A 15,714-nucleotide genomic window follows, 5' to 3' on the forward strand; every position below is an offset into this window, starting at 1 on the left:
ATTCAGCAAGACTACAAGCAAGGGGACCAGCCTCTCCTACACACGTAGAGCAGGCCTAGCTCAGAACACCCCCAGCACCCCCGCCCTCAGACTAGGGATCCTAGAAGAGGAAGCCCTACCCCCTCACGCAGGGAACTCCCTTTCCTCAGACGAGAAAGCCGAGAGGGACGCCCACCTCTTGCCTGGGCTCTCTGTGCTCCCGGCCCCCTCCTTGAGTGCAGTATGCCACACCCAGTTCCCTCCTCTCTCGGCCTCCCTACTGGCGTACCTCCAGGCTGGGCCAGTACCAGGCAGGCCACCCTCCTTGCCAGGCCCCATCCATGAATCCCACCTCTGTTGGGTACCACAGACCCCCCTTTCTCCTCCCCAAACAAATGGGGTCTTGAGCAAGACATTGGGACACTGCACACAAGGCCTGATCTATTCCCTGACTGGCGTGGCTGCCAGTGGTGTGGGCAGCCAAGCCAGGGAGCCATCTGTCTGCTACACCACCCTTGTCCAGGCTCTAAAATGGGCCTGGGCACTCAACAACCATACTAACAGCACTAAACCCACAGCCCATGGCCCGGGTGACCAGGCTAGACCTCTCCACAGCCCAGGTGACCAGGATAGACCTTTCCATGCCCAGGTGACCAGGAAAGACCTCTCCACAGCCTGGGTGACCAGGCTAGACCTTTCCATGCCCAGGTGACCAGGCTAGACCTCTCCACAGCCCGGGTGACCAGGATAGACCTTTCCATGGCCCAGATGACCAGGAAAGACCTCTCCCATACCTGGACTGTTCTCTTCTCTTCCTATAGGAAGCTCTGAGCTTTGCTCAACCCCCTCCATGCCCTAGTAAAGAACTGCTCAGACGTCGATGCTCTCAGACGCTTCCCTATGCTGTCTGGACTGCAATAGCCATGGGAGGGACTCAGGCGGGAAAGTCTCTGGCATGCAGTAGGAGTTCAATTAAACCAGCCTCCTGCCTGGTGGTGGGGCACGCCTTTAATCCCAGCACTCAGGAGGCAGAGGCAGGTGGAGCTCTGTGAGTTCAAGGCCAACTGGTCTATAGAGCCAGTTCCAGGATAGCCAGGACTACACAGAGAAACTCTGTCTCAATAATAATAATAATAATAATAATAATAATAATAATAATAATCAACAACCAGCTCCCTTCTCTCTCTTCTTTGAAATTCTCTCATTCTCTCACCTTCTCCCCATTCTGAAATAATGAGGCACAACCAAACCCAAGCTGGTAGGGTGGAGTGTGGCCTGTCTCACACACACATACACACACACACACACACACACACACACACACACACACACACAAGAACTCATGCATGCACAAGAAATCAAAATTTCAGTTCCATGCAGAGCAGCTGTGAGGACTGTTGGATGGGTAGCTCACAGATATTATTTTTCCACTCTGGGGGGGTGGTGGTCTCAAAGCTAAATTTGTACATCAAAGCCAAAAGTTGCTGTACCCTGAAAGAGGATCCCCATTTTACAATCACATAAACTGAGGACACAGAATGATTCCATATGCCTAAGGTCACCCAGCTAATGAACTGAGACTTGATTGCTTTTGACAGTTCCGATTGCTAACACAAACTCTTTCTCTTGTCTTAAGCCTTCCTCACCCAAGAGCTTTCTGTGATCTTGCCCCTGGAGCCGGGGTCAAGTCCTAACCCTCCAGCCTGGGACACACAGGCTGCCAGCAAGACTCTGCAGTGCAGCAGACAAAAGCCCCAGATCTAGAGTCCATCAGCCCAGGGCTCAAATGCAGGGCCTGTCACCAATTGCCCAGGCCCAGCTAGCCTCACTCTTCCCCTGTGTGAAATGGGATTACAAAGACGGACCTGCTGGGTTGACGTCAAGGTCACCCTCCTCGGGCTCATCACATAGTTAATGAAGTTCTGTGTGCCAGGGCCCCATGCAGGCACTGGGACAGAACAGTGACGACACAGAGCCTTGCTCTGGGGAGCTCATACACCACAGCATCAGGAGAGCAGAGAGTAAACAGACAAATAAAAAGGAATCAATGGGGGCTGGAGAGATGGATCAGTGGTTAAAAGCACTGGCTGCTCTTCCAGAGGACCTGGGTTCAATTCCCAGCACCCACATGGCAGCTCACAACTGTCTGTAACTCCAGTTCCAGGGGATCTGACACCCTAATGCAGACATACATGCAGGCAAAACACTAATGCACATAAAATAAGAATAAATAAGTCATTTTAAAAAAGATATCAAAGCCAGGTAGCACACACCTGTGTTCGTTCTCAGGACTCAGGAGATGATGGCAGGAGGATCTGGAGCTCAAGGTCACCCTCACCTTCATGGTGAGGCTGGGATACATGAGACCCTACTTCAAATAGTGTCTTAGGATAGAGAGAGAACTCACAGGGAGGCATTTGCCTCCAAGCAGAAAGACCTAAGTTGGATCCCCAGGACATACATTCAAAAAATTTTTTTTCAGATATGGTGATTGATTGCTGTTAAAGACAGGAGGGTGCCTGGACCTCACGGGCCAGCCAGTTTAGCCTACATGATGAGTTCTAGGCCAGTGAGAGACTCTATCTTGAAAGAAAGAGGAAGGGAGGGAAGGAGGGAGGGAGAAGGAAAGTTGAACAGTGTCTGAGAAATGACATCCTCTGCTGATAAATGACATCCTCTGTTGATAAATGATATCCTCTGTTGTCTACGCACATCCACACACCAGAACACACGTGTGTACACACACACACACAAACACACACTTAAAAAGTAAATAAACGGCCTGGAGAGATGGCTCAGCAGTTATGAGTACCAGTTGCTCTTCCAGAGGATCAGAGATCAATTCTCAGCACCACCCATTACAGATGGTGGCTCACAACCATCTATAATTCCAGTTCCAGGTGATCCAACACCCTCTTCTGGCCTCCTTGGGCATCAGGCACACATGTGGTACACAGACATACATGCAGGCAAAACACCCCTACCCATAAAAATGGCGATTTTAAAAAGTAAACAAGGCACTGTTGGTTGTGTTCACAGCCGTAAGGAGAGAGAATGAGGAGGTTGAGAGAGGGTCGTAGGGAGAGCTTTTTCCCAAAGAAGTGACAACTGGAATAGCCAGCCACAGAGCAGAAGCGACAGAAGAAGCAGCCATTGCAATGTCCAGGGAGTGAGCTGAGACTCGGAACCCAGAGACACACCTGGGAACAGCAGGTACTCAACACCCAGGGCAGTGTCCTGACAACTAGAGATGTCTTCCTCGTACCGTAGTGCATGCAAAGTCCTCCTCCTCGCTGCACTATTTTAACTCCCATTTTACAGGCATTGCAGCTCCCAAGATCCCACGGAGGGGGACCACCTAAGCCTGGCCATCCCCAGCTCTGGGCTCCTGCCAGCTCCCCTGCCCACCTCACATCTGCTTAACCCTGTCCAAGTGCGGCATTGTGCCCAACTAAAGTCTGGGGGTCCTTGGTCCATCTTAACACCACTTGAGGTCATCCAGTCTTCTGCCCTCTCCCCAGGCCAACCTGAAATGCAGAGAAAGCTGAGGGAATGGGAGGGTCTGGGCGAGGGACTCTCCACTGTTGCGGTGAAACTGGACATCTCACCGTTCTAGACCAGAACCCGAACCAAGATCCTTGTCACCTGAAGACAGTCATCTCGGCTGTGACTCGAGTGTCTCCAGAGTACCCTTTTGTCACCCCTCTCAGTTTCTTGCCTTAATGTCCCTGGGGTGCTGTAAAAGTAGAAAGGATAGACATTCCCTAAGTCCATTAGGGGGGCAGTGCTCCAGGCCAGGGCTGGTTTCGAAGGCTAAGAACACAGAACCCCAAGAAGGAAGGCAGAAAACAGAGATTTGGGCAATAGCTGTGGGCAGGACCCCTTGGTAAGAGGGCACCCAAAGCAAACAGGAGGAGTCTCAGCCAGGGAGCCTACAAGTACATGAAGTTCCATGCTGATTGGCCACCAAGAGACCCTCCTCCCACTTCTAGAGAACTAGGGAAAAGGATACAAGGAGACAGATCTCTGGGGACAAGACCACTGGCCTCCCATAAACAGCAGAAAATCACATTGAAGTCACCTTTAAGAGGACAGTAATGGTGTCCCCTGCTGTGAGTCAGCTATGACCCAGAAACATGCTAGGTATGCTAGGTATCCACACCGTGTCCCCAACACAGCCATCCTGTGAAACAGACACCTCTTTCCCATTGTACAGAGAGGTAAACAGAGGCACAGGGTCACAGGACTCAAACCCAGAAGTTCAACATTCTTCTCAACTACTTCCTGTTAGCCTGCCAAGGAAATGTTGCTTTCAGGGAATTCCTAGGGGGTGGGAGAGGCAGAGTCAGGCCCCCCAGGGAAGGAGGGGGGTCTGAAAGCTGCTGGGTGTTCAGCAACCAGGGGCCTGGGCCTCTTGGGTGACCTCAGTCAGTGAACTTCCTCAACTAGGACCTCAAAGGCAGAAATAATGCCAGATGCCCAGAGCACCGCACTGGGTTGGCGGGTCTCCAGCATGTACAGGAACAAGAAACGAACATGTGTCCAGATGGGGACCTGGAAGGGCAAAGGCCCTGAGGAGAGAGGGCTAAGAGAGTCCCCGGCAGGCCATGGTCCCCTCAGAACACCAAAGAAAGCTTTGAAAGGACAGTGGAAGGGACAGGAAGCTCAGGCCTACCCATGGGAAAGCGCCACCCCCCCCAACACCCACTTCAGCCCGTAACAGCAACGGTGAGTCCCCCTGAAGTCCCCTCCCTGCTAATCCTCCAAAACGCCTTTCCGCAGAAGCCCCTTCCGGGACCTGCACATCTCAGCAGCCTCGGCCCTCCACGTGGAGACCACCACACCTTAGAGACAGCATCTCTCTCTGCTTAGCAACCACCAACACTCAAGCCCAGCCAACCAGCCTCCTCCCTGTCTCCTCCTCTCTCCATGGAGACCACAATGCCACAGCAACTGCCGTCACTCAGTGCCCGCCCGCTTGCCTGGACAACAGTTCCCTCCACGTGGCCACCACCAACACAGCTTTGCTGACAGCGACAGCCTCTCCTCTCCAGGGCAGCCACCAACCATAGCTCGGCTGGAACAGTGCCGGCGGCTGCCTGCCTGCCTGCGGCCTCCTGATACCAGACTGCTCTCCCCTGCTACCTCTAAAATTCAATGACAGACCCACACACCCCCACATGCATACAGACAGCATCTTCTGTCCTTAGCTCTCACCTAGACCCTCCATCAACCTGTTCCTTGCTGAAAAACCCCCACTGGAGGGAAAAGAGGCCATGTTCTCCCAGACTTTCCCAGAGGCTGGCCCCCCCCGACTCCCCAGCAAATGCAGGCATGCCTTGCACAGGCCAGGGAGAGTCAGCCTCTGAGCTAGACAAAAGGGCTGGAAGTGGGGGGCTCCTTCTCACCCACAGTGAAGGACTGTCCCAGCCCCCAACAGTCTGTCACTTTGCCAGCAGCCTCTGAGGCCTTGGGGAAAGGGAGCCCGGAAGAGACAAGGCTGGGGTGCCCGTGGCTGGGGGCAGGGCCTGGGACAGGCAGCGAGGGACTGAAGCTGGGCTACATCACAGGTTTGCAAGGCCGGGTCATGTGAGCCGTGCTCACCAACAGCCGCACACTCACAGTCATAAGGACCCTGTCCTTACCAGATGTCTGCCGGCAAAGGGGGCCCCCTGCAGCCAGTGAGGCTTTGTCCCTGACCCGGGGTCTCAAGGAGGTCCCCCCAGGCAGCGGCAGCGGCAGTGATGGCAATAGGGGTCTTGGGTCCTGGCCCAGTGCGGCAGGCAGCGGCGGTTCCTCTGTCGCTCTGCTCTGCCAGGAGGCGAGGGGGAGAGAGGGAGGGAGGGAGGGAAAGAGGAAGAGAGGGAGGGGACAGCAGGAGCAGGGAGGGGGAAAATGCTGAAGTCTTGAAGGGTACACTCACTTCTTTCTTAGGTTTCCCATGGCAACAGCATATACCACAAATGATATCAGTGTGAGAGAGAAGAGGCCGAGGGAAGGGAGGGAGGGTGGAGGGAGAGGAGAGAGACAGATCTAGAGACAGAGATGGAGGAAGGTGGCGACTGAGACGCGGGGAAGAGATGGAGATGAGGAAGAGACATGGAGAGAGACGGGGAGAGAAAGAGACTGGGGAAGGAGATGGAGAGAGGGGAGAGAGAGAGATGGAGAGCTATGGAAAGAGATGGAGCGAGGTGGTGAGATGGGGAGAGAGGTCAGAGAGATGAGATGAGCGATAGATGAAGAGAGAGAATGGTGAAGAGGTGAAGACAGAGACATTTGGGAGGAGATGGAAAGAGACAGAGATAGAGGGATGGGGAGAGAGATGGAGAGACATGGAGAGATACTATCAGAGATGGCGAGGAAGACGGGAAAGGGGGAGAGAACATGGACGAGAGATGGGGGCGTGAAAGATGGATCAGTATGGCAAACTGGTTAGAGGCAGAAGTAGATGCCAGTGGGGGAGGAGTCCTGGAGGGGAGGAGCCTCAAGACACAGAAGGCAGCCTGGGGACCCTCCAAGGTGCACCACAGGGTTCAGGGGCACAGCGAGAGGCCAGGGGCCACCAGACACCTCCGACACCTCCGAAGCCCAGGGGCAGGAGAGTGATCAACAGATGGATGGATTTTCTGTGAACATAGGGACTCCCAACTCTGCCGCTGGATTCCCGACCCTCCAATGGGCATCCTGGTCTGAAGGGACCTCTCCAGTCACCTCATTCACGGCCAGGGCCACACATTGTGCATACTCACCTAACGCCCAGGGCCCGCACATACAGCCTTCACCTCCTCTAAGTGCCCACCTGCGTCACCTTCCAAATCACCAGCTCATCAACTGGAGCCACACCCCGGGCACTGCCAGTGAGGAAGAGCCCCCTCCCCCGACCCCGCATGCCCTCTCTCATTCAAAACTCCACGTGGCTGGCACACACCTTTGGTCCAGTCCTGCCCTACCCGCCTCCAACCATGGCTTACATACCTGTCTGCCCTCCACCTGCATAGACACACTTGGGACAGGGATGGTAGAGGCCAAGCCCTGCCTCTGAATGTATACACACACACACACACACACACACACACACACACACACACACACGCACAGGCCCCTCGCCTGTCTGGTCCTACATCCTCCATCAGCCCAGATGGCGCTCCCAGACCTCCCCCGCAGGCAGGGGCTCACACCTCACCCCCTCACCAGTGCCATTCACAAACATATGTAGACCCACCCAGCACCAGCAGCCAGCGCCCTCAGAACATAAACACTGAGGCCCTGCCTGCCTGGGTTCACTCAACCCCCACCAGAGGCAAGAAGGGTGAGCAAGAGTCCGGGCTTACAGAAAGGCTCCCAGCCCTAGCAGAGGCCCACTGAGACCCTCGGCCAGCAGGGCTGCAACCACCCCATTGGGCACACACTCTAGACACACACCCACACAGTGCACCCAGACAGAACCAACACGCCCACAGAGCCTGGACAGGGCCGCGGGGGGGGGGGGGGGGCGCGTGCTACACAGGCACACATCCTAACACACAGCCCCACAGCTGTGTCAACGCGCCTGGGAACACTGCAGAGACACACATCAGCACACCCACAGACACGCACCAGCCCCCCCCCCCCCGCGCCCCACTGTGGACTGCTCGCACATTCAGACTTGCCAAAGGCACCCAGACAAACACGCCCCCGTGCACAGGACACCCTACAGAGTTTCACACGCCAACACATACATGTCCGCAAGCCTTGCCTACACAGGGAACCCCTCCCAGGCACCGGGACCCATGCACACCTGCCGCACAACCCCAGGACCCTCAACCATGCCTGCACCCTCTGCAGCTCTCCCAGGGGCTGCGCATTGGATCTCTGCCCCATCACCTTGTGGGCCTCGCTGTGATCCTACCCCCACCCCTACCCCCACTCGCACCCCCACCCCCACCCCGACCCGCCCCCGCCGGCTGCTCTCCATCCTGCGCACCGAGCCGAGCCCAGAGCCCGTGAAATTGGCTGCGAGAGCGTCAGCGGCTGCGGCTGCAAATTCTAAGCACAGGGAAGTAAGGCGGAAAGCGGCGGCGGCCGAGCCGGGGGCGGGTGACGCCAGGCGGGGACGAGAAGCCGCAGGATGAGGCTGGGGCGGCGGCGACCCGCGGGACCAACCCCCGGCCCGCCGGATACATGCCTCCTTTGGGACGCCTTCCTGGCTCTGCACCTTCCTTCGTGCGCAGCCGCAGGCCCAGCTCCGTGCAGGAACTGGTGCTCTGTCCAAGGTGCTGGGGCAGTTGCTCTCCAGCTCCTAGCCTCCGAGGCCTAGCTTTACCAGCTGTGCCACCTCGAACCCGGGACCACAGACTGCCTCCTCTTGATCATCTGTGCAACAGGGGCATCTGGGGACTGTGTCAGGGGCTCTCAGAATCCATGCGGAACAGCAATCAAAGCACGCTGAAGATTGCCCATCCATATCCACCTGTGTCACCGTGGCAGGGCTCCTCGGGAGGACCAGGATGGCCTTGCTGCCTCCTCATAGTCTGGGAAGAGTCCCAGAAAGCCAAAGGAACATGTAACAGCCACCCCCCATCACCCAACCACAAACATGAATGAGTTGATCATCAAGGAACGCATGGAAGCGAGGTTCCTGAACCCTCACACCATCCTATGTGAGCTGAAGTCACACCAGGCAGGCCTTTAAAAAACCTGCATTTTAACAAGCGCCAGAGCTCTGCATGCACCGTTTCTCAGCCCAGCACTTACAGGCCTGTGTGGCGGGTCCTCAAACCACGGGTCTAGACTTGCCTTCTCAAAATGCACTCCAGGCTTCCCTACCTCCATGGCCCTGGCCCACATGCGCTCTCTCCACCTGGCTGGGCCCCCACTCCCACCACCAGAGGCTGGCAGCCAAAACCCTCCAGCCAACACTAAACAAGCAAAAGAGTCTCTATGCCTCTCTGGCACGGAGCAGGTGCCGGCTCAAGGGAGTCCTACATTGCCCAGAACAGAAGGCAACCCAGCCTCCCCTAGCCAGCCTGGGGCCGCACAGCACCTGCCCGTCCTGATCAGAACACTCACTAATGAGGACCGGCTGTCGAGCAAGACCTACTATGTGCCTGAGGCTTAGAACTCGTCTCCAGAGGCACTTGTCTGAGCCCTGGGGCCTGCCGTTCTCCGTGGGTGCACAGTGTACATATGTGTGCCCAACCTAAATGAGAACGGCATCAACCATCCTCGGAGGGATGAAAGGGATGTGTGTTTGATGAGAACCTATGAAGTTCGGCAGGCAGGTGGGAAAGACAGACCAGAAATGGCTCAGCAAGCGGGCAGATCTGTGAAATCCCTCCCAGGTCACGGAAAGGGCAAGGAGAACAGGCAAGCAGGCCTCACATCTGTCTCTCCAAGACCCCAGGAGGACCGAAGTGGGAAAGAGACAACACTCGGGAGGGAAACTGAGTCAAGTCTGAGTCTTGGAGCTGGCTCGGGACAGACGGGCCGACAACCCTTGGGAGTCACTTCCCACAATCCCTAGAGAGAGGGAGGTGACAGAAAGGATGTCTTGCCCTCTCCCAGGGGGGTAGGATGTAACTCCCAGACCCTCCCCACTTCCTGAACTGGTTCCTGCACAATTCAGGGGATGAGAAGGCAGGAAGTACACACACACACACACACACACACACACACACACACACACACACTGCCAAGTACCCACTAACACAATGCTGGAGACACTGGGGAAGGCCAGAATCAGAGAACTGCCTTCAGGAACGTCCCAGGCCCGGGGTGGCGACAGAGAGAAGAATGTTGGGAGAGTGAGACCTAGTGCCTGGGCCCACTGTCTCCTCCTGCCCCTTCTGTCCCTACAACCATCACACAAGGACCCCACCGCCTACTTCCTCCCATATAGCCAGGTCCCTGTCCCCATTTACAACTGAGTGACACGAGGCCCAGAGAGGGCCCTAGCAACAGGACATCCCAAGATGAAAGGACCCAGGCCCACTTGGCAAAGGACTTTAGCAATAAATGGGAGCTGGTTTCAGAGTCTCCCTGTGAAGTTCCAGCCCTGATCCCACTGCTCTGTGGCCCTGGGCTGGTCTGCAACCTCTGTGTCTTGTCTGTGAAGTGAGGAATAACAGTTGCTCTTGCTACACAAGGATTCTGTGGGATTAAGCAGGAGCCAAGGGCAAGTTATAGACTGTATCCCAAACCGGGCTCTAGGCAGGGGCTGGAGGGACCTTTCCTGATATACGTCTCCAAATCACCACTGTGAGGGCCATTGCTTTCTGAAGCCGATCCCTTCCTCCGGCCTGCCCAGGCGGCTCTCCGGTCCTCAAGGCCCCTCGAGGGCTCCCTGGGAACTGTGTACCGGGCTGGGCTGAAGGGAAGTGAGCTCTATTATCCCAAGTCCACAGGCACGATCCCCAGTAACAATGTCAGAGCCTCTGCCCGGGGTGTTCACTGAGCCAGGAGAAGGTTAATTTGATCAGGGATCGGCTGGGACAGCTGGAGGCAGATGACTGCGTTAGCCTTCTGGACTGTTCTCACCCAAGCAGCCTGATGGGTACGGAGGGAGCGGTAAACTTAGAAGCAGTGGACTGGGGTAGTGCAGCGCGGTGGGTAGGGAGAGGCTTGGAGCAGGGAAGGACCCGGAGTCTTAGCAGGGGCAGGGGATGTGCAGGGGTCTGACCTCACTTGTCGGATCCTAAGGTAAGCAGTCACTCCTTCCTCCTTATAGAGCCTGCGTCACACGCAACCAGGAATGGCCGCGGTGGCCCTAACACTCCGATCTGCTTCCAGAACAATGATGGGGTGACAAGAAGGCCACACGGAGGAGAAAGCATGGGGATATCAGAGACCCTGGACCCTCCCCAGCCCCCGGAGAAGGATTGGCAGCTGGGTGTGCCTGTCTCTATCCAAATCTGTGGAAGCCACAGGCAGCCTCTGTCGACCCACCTGCCACCCTGACTCACCTCACCCCTTGTGGCACAAAGGTCCCTTTCCCTGCAGATCGGATGCAGCCCACCCTGCAGAGGAAAGAATTTGTTGACCTCAGTTTGCCTGAGCGCAGCGACCCTGCGACCAGCAGCCAGTCCACCCACCGACAGGACAGGTGGCGATGGCGTGAGGACCCCCAGGAAAGAAGAGAAGCAAATTCTTTGCAAAGTTCGACTGAACCAAAACAGCAGGAGGTGCCGGAGGAAGGAGGGCTGGTCCAGGGAATGGAAGGCAGAGCTGGCGTGGGCTGAGCTCCAGCCCATGTGCCAGGCACCAGAAGACCCGCTGTAGTTCCTGGGACCCCATCCTTCCCCCTCTGGCCCCCTCCACAAGTGACAGGTGAAAGACCTGACAGAGAAGAGGGGAAGAGAATGCCCAAATCACAGAACTCAAAAACTGGCAAACTGAGATCAGAACCCAAGGCTCCAGGCTCCCTCAACATATGCCCATGCAGCCACATGAACACTCACAAACATGGGTGCCCAAGGTTTGTGAGCGGCTGGGACAAGGCCGACACGGACCCGAGAGGCTCAGAGGCTAGGAGGTGCCTGTTGTGACGGAGGATGAGATGCGTTCTTCCTGGGGAACAAGAGTCTTAAGAAAAGGAGGATTGCCAGGAAATGGGGGGGGGGGGACTCCTTGGGAGAGACTGCTTGCTCTGAGGCTCCATCCCCTGCCTTCCTTCTCCCTTTTCCCAGGAGACAGGACCACACTCGGCCCCACACATGCCCAGTGATATCACATGCCCAGGCCCATGAGGGTAAGCCCTCACGCTGCTGTCCCAGTGACGTCACCGATAGCCTGAAGCTGATGTCACAGCCCAAGATTCTCACTGACATCACACACACACTTCTCTCCCTCCAGCATCCCCCGACTCTGCTTTTCCTGCCCAAGGGCTGCTGGCCCAGAGGTCACGCTGTCCACCATGTGGAGCAGGAGGGCCCATAGGCAGCTGAGACAGTGTGCATTCACCCACATACCAGACAACGTTCACAGGCATGTGCAAGCCCACATGCGCTGCTGTTGATCTAGACATGACAGGTCCCACAGGTGTCCACAGGCTACAGGAACCGTGGGAGACAAGCAACCACACACAGACACAGGCAAACCCGCCCAGCCCCCGTGATGCGGCTCCCGGTGTTGAGATGCTCCTCCTCCTCCGTCACTGAAGCCAACGGCCAGAGGGGCAGCCTCCACCACATTCCTCCAGGTACCGCCAGCAGCCGGCTGCCCCTTCCCCCAGCTTCTCCCACAGCCTGGCCTGCTGACAGTGACATCCGCAGCCAGACACAAGAGCACACGTGTGCACACACATGCACCAGCACACACACACACACACACACACACACACACACACACACCAGTCCAACACCTGTATCTCTCAACAAGGGACCAGTGCCTCTGCAGACGCTGCAAGGCAGGAAGAGTCCGGAGCCCTGGGGAAGTGCCCTTAAGTACCACGTACCTCCAGAGCCGACTGAGATTCCGAGCAATGTCCCTGGCTCATTCTCCTTGGTCATGCCTGACACACTGAGGCCTGGCAGCCTACATCCTCCACACAGTCTTCCTAAGTGCGCAGATTCACATACACCGAGACATACACACACACACACACACACACACACACACACACACACACACACACACATCCCAGCTCTCTCCCCTCCAAACATTCTGAGGAAGCCCCACCGGGCCACAGTGTGTGTGTGTGTGTGTGTGTGTGTGTGTGTGTGTGTGTGTGCGAGGGGTCTATTCTGAGTCAATACACACCCCTTCCCACGTGCATATACCACCCCACCAGCCAACACACCCACCCTCTGCCCCTCCTAGCCAGCTGCGGTCTGGACATACATACATACACACACACACACACACACACACACACACACACAAACACACGCGAACACACACACACCACCCGGCAGTGGCGGGGCCCAGTCAAAGCTGCAGTATGTCGGTTTATGCTGATGCCTCCGTGTTTGTCCCACACCAGCCCTGCCGAGGAAAAAATCCAACCCCCTGCAAGGGTCCCCACGTACCCTAACTCTGGACCACCTACTAAATTCACAGTGCCCCTGAGGAGAAGGGGGGACAAGCCGCACCCCGGTCCCCTCCCCTTGAGCCAGCCACCTAGCCACCCCGTCAAACCCCCTCCCCCTTACCAGTGAGAAGATGAATTCCTTGACCCGCCAGGACTCAGTGAAGGGGGGCGGGGGGGGGGTCGGAGCCTCTGATTTGCCAAAATGGGGGCCAGAGAGGTGCGATGTGGCACTGGCTAGCAAAACCGTCCTCCGCCAAGCTTCTGCACCACAACCCCGAAAATGCTCACCTCGACGCTCGTCCTCCCTGCCCTCCCACCACGCCTCCGCCCAGCCTCACCCCCACCACCTCGCGCAGGGTGGTCCCCTGAGGGTCTCACGGGGACTCCCAGATCAGGAGGAACCCGGAGTGGCTCTCCCTGGCTCATCCTCCCCTCCCGGGTCCCTTTCCAAGCCCCACCCCCGCTGGCGGCCAGGGCACCCTCCGCTCAGCTCCGATTCCCGGGGTCTCCGCCAGCCGCGGGCAGCTCTCGGATCCGGAGGAATTCACTCACCTCCAGTCCCGGCTGGAATCCGAGCAGGATGCCACCGCCTCCGGGCAGCGGCTGCTGCGGGGCCTGCGCCGGAGAGCGAGCGTGAGCGCGGGTGCGAGTGTGCGCAGCGGCCGGCCGTGGGTCTGTGCGTGTCGTGTGTCTGTGGCGTGGCCCGGGCGTGTGTGTCTGTGAGCGTGCGTGTGCGCGCAGACACTGCCACCCCCGCCTCCCGCCGCGCAGGGCTGCTGCCCGCAGAGGGCCCGGACGCCGGGCGGGGTGCCTCAGAGGCTGGCGATCACTGTGTCTGTCGGTCGGTCCGGCCCTCCGGCTCCTTTCACAGGCCTCTCCGCTGCAGACCCTCCCGCCCCTCCGCCGGCTGCTTCCACGGCCACAAGCGCGCTCCCAGACACACGCCACGGGGCGGGGGCCGCGCTGGGCTCCAGCCTGCTGCAGCTGTGGCGCCCTGTGAGGCGGCGGCACCGCGGACCGCCGAGCCCCGGGCACCCGCCGAGCGCGCCCCCCGGCCCCGCCCCGCCTCGGGCACCTCGCACCCGGCTGTGTCTCGGTCCACCCCACCACCGCCTCCGCCAGTTCATTCAACAGCTGGAGGCAAAGTTGCCCCGGGTGCAGCGCCCGTTAGAGGACAACCCCATCCCTGACCCTCTTCCCCCAGGTGCACCCCTTTCTGCCTGTGCCCTGACCTGGGGTCTCGTGCGTAACCGCTGGCGAGCCCTGCGGCGGCGGGGCTGCTGCGTTCCCATTTTGCAGGCGGGACAGATGAGTGCTTGCCTCAAGGTAACACAGCGAGTTCACAGTCTCCAGTTCTCCCCGCCTCCACCCCAGGGCACTTGACTGTCTCTCTCCGCCTTAACCTATCCCCGGGAGGATACTGGGATCTGTGGCTACCCAAAGAAACTTCCTAAGGCCTTCCTGGCCCCAGCTCAAGCTGCACTTCCTACACACACACACACACACACACACACACACACACACACACACACACACACACACACACACACAACCTGCGCCACCTGCAAGGGGGTCTTTCTGCACCGTAGCGGTAGGGAGAGGCTCTGCACCCACAGCTGGGTACATGAGCAGCTGGTGGGGAGTCTGGGCTGGTGTCAGGAGCCTCCTCCAGCGGCTGTGACCGGCAAACCCAGACAGATGAGCTCTGCCGCCGCCGCCGCCGCCAGGCTTTGTGCTTCGCAATCACTTTTACGGGCCGCATTCCCAGTGCCTGTCCTCAGGTGGTGGCCAGCAGCTCAGCCTGGCTGCTGGAACTCCTAACAAGGGCATCTCATGCAGGCCTGGGCTGAGTCTGGATGGATGAATGGGAACTGATGGATAGGAGCTGCTCAGCTGGAGGAAGTGGAGAAGGGTATCCCAGGCTGCAGGAACAACGTGTGCAAACGCATCCTAGAGGATTAAGTACAGAGGGACCCACGGAGTTGGGTATTACCAGAGCAGAAAGAACTGCTGTCCAAAAACACCTCCCTCTTGTCATCTGAGGACAGGAAAGAGGCCCAGGATAGGACCAGAAGGGTAGACGGGTGATAAGACGCAGGCCACCTCTTGTGTCACGGTACAGAGAGACTGTTGGATGTCTCACCTCTGGCCCCCAAACCTGTATCTTTGGCTGGCAGGCACCCTCCTACCTACCTATCCTCAGGTCCCTCTTTGCAGACCCAAGGAAGCCATTATGCTGCCTCCGCCCTCTAACCTAATCCCCTTCCCGGAAGAGAGATCGGAAGAGCTCAGGGTTCCCCACCGGGGACTGGGTCCAGCTCCAGTAGAGCGGTCCCCAACTCCAGGCCCACTTCTGGCAGAGACAGCTGCCCCTGCGCCCTCTGGCGGATCGGATGCGCAACTGCAGAGTACGCCCGCTGGCTTGCGTGTCCTGGGGTGTGTGAGCATTGGGAGAGGCCTACCAAGCAATGACCTCAGGGAGCACCAGGCACCGAATGGCAAAGGAACACTTCTGCTTCCATCTGTATGAGTCCCCCAGAGTGACAGCCACCCCACCCCCAGCCTCAGTTCGCTCCTGTAGGCAATGGGTAAGTCCTGGCCAGTCCTGAAGGCTGTGCGTCCACTCAGCGGTGGTTTTGAACTTTCGTCTTTCCCATATCTCCCCCCCCCCCCGCCCCCGCTCTTGAAGACTGGCCCCACATAGAGCACAGAAACTGCTGCCAGTTTCC

The 15,714-nt window shown here is 57.8% G+C and overlaps 1 protein-coding gene across 1 annotated transcript in view; it reads right to left on the minus strand.

The window, feature by feature from the left end:
- Window positions 1–13,798, minus strand: part of Elfn2 (extracellular leucine rich repeat and fibronectin type III domain containing 2) — a 49,747-nt gene extending 35,949 nt beyond the window's left edge. Inside the window, exon 1 of the mRNA XM_042265363.2 lies at window positions 13,538–13,798. The gene's annotated coding sequence lies outside the window, so the exon portion shown is untranslated. The remainder of the gene's footprint in view (window positions 1–13,537) is intronic.
- Window positions 13,799–15,714: the final 1,916 nt, after the last annotated feature.

Source organism: Peromyscus maniculatus, chromosome 20, assembly GCF_049852395.1.
Source record: "Peromyscus maniculatus bairdii isolate BWxNUB_F1_BW_parent chromosome 20, HU_Pman_BW_mat_3.1, whole genome shotgun sequence".
In the NCBI taxonomy this organism is placed as follows: Eukaryota; Metazoa; Chordata; class Mammalia; order Rodentia; family Cricetidae; genus Peromyscus; species Peromyscus maniculatus.